This window comes from Stegastes partitus, unplaced genomic scaffold, assembly GCF_000690725.1.
Source record: "Stegastes partitus isolate 25-593 unplaced genomic scaffold, Stegastes_partitus-1.0.2 Scaffold331, whole genome shotgun sequence".
Lineage (NCBI taxonomy): Eukaryota > Metazoa > Chordata > Actinopteri > Pomacentridae > Stegastes > Stegastes partitus.
This window is the reverse complement of record NW_007578062.1, coordinates 443,715-445,051: the sequence shown is the minus strand read 5'-3', so window position 1 is coordinate 445,051 and position 1,337 is coordinate 443,715.

Below are 1,337 nucleotides of genomic sequence, written 5' to 3'. Positions count from 1 at the left end.
ACACTTAGAGACAGACAACCAAGCACACTCACATTCACACTTACAGACAATTTAGAATCACCAATTAACCTCAACATGTTTCTGGACTGTGTGGGAGGAAGCCGGAGAACCCGGAGAGTTGCACGGGGGAGAACATGGAGACTCCACGCAGAAAGATTCCGGTGCCCCCACCGGGACGCGAACAGGCGACCTTCTTGCTGCGAGGCAACAGTGCTACCATTCATATTCAGTCATTAATTAACATTTACTTTGTGGATATTTGCTTTCACTTTGACATGAAAGATTCTTTAATTTGGTAAATTCTTGTAAGAAAAAGTCTAATTAAATTGATTCAATGTTAAAAAGCGAAACAGGGTGAAAACTTCCAAAGGGGGTGAATAGTTTTTAAAGGCACCGTAGTTGTTGAAGAGATTTAGTTCATCCGGTTTGCTGGACGTGTCTGCGGCGCCTTCCTACTGCAGCAGCTTCTGGTCATTTTCAATTACAGAAAACGTCAAGACTTTTGCATTGCTTCGGAAGTTCTAATGAACAAAATGCCAAAGCCGATTAACATGCAGTAATATTTCACTGCATGCTGAGAAGTTATTGTACGGTGTTTGTGTTGCAAACTTGAATTCGATGCATTCCAATAACGTAGTCCTTCTCTTAAACTTCAAACCAGTATTCGGAAATTAAAGCGTTGGCTGATGCTACGCTAAGCTAAGGTAACAATCAGGTGAAGACAAAACATATTTGTGAAGTAACTCAAGTCAAGAAAGTATTTTGTGATGAAAAGCCACATTTTTAATTCAACCATGTATCACTGATGTGCAAACAAACAGTCTGTGAATTCTGCCTGTTTTAATGCCATACAGACCTTCTGTCTTATATGGCCGAAGCATCAGTGCAGTTAAAGGCAGTTGGGCTAAAAACATCAATAAGGTGCTACTTTTCTATCTCTATTAAAGAGTGTGATCTTTTAATCTCACAGCCGTATTTCTGTGCTCATTTGTTCCTGATGAGCATTGCTCTGTAATACGAAGCACACTGTCATGGACGTATTCCACATTCAGCTCTGCCTTTACACATCCAGCTCCTGTAGAAACATGACAGGAAGCCAATGTGCTCTGAGGCTACTGTGATATGTCGCTATTAGAGTAGAAAATACAGACTCTGGGTTATGTATTAAGTACGGATGATTCGCCCTGGAGGGCAGGAGGAGATGAACCCTGCTACACGGTAACTGCCTGCAAAAAAAAAAACGCTTTGAGAAGCGAAGCGAGGGACCTGCTAAAGGAGACAGTAACGACTTCATTGGTCGGCATCACACCTGGTTGGGGACTTTTAGCAGAGTTGCT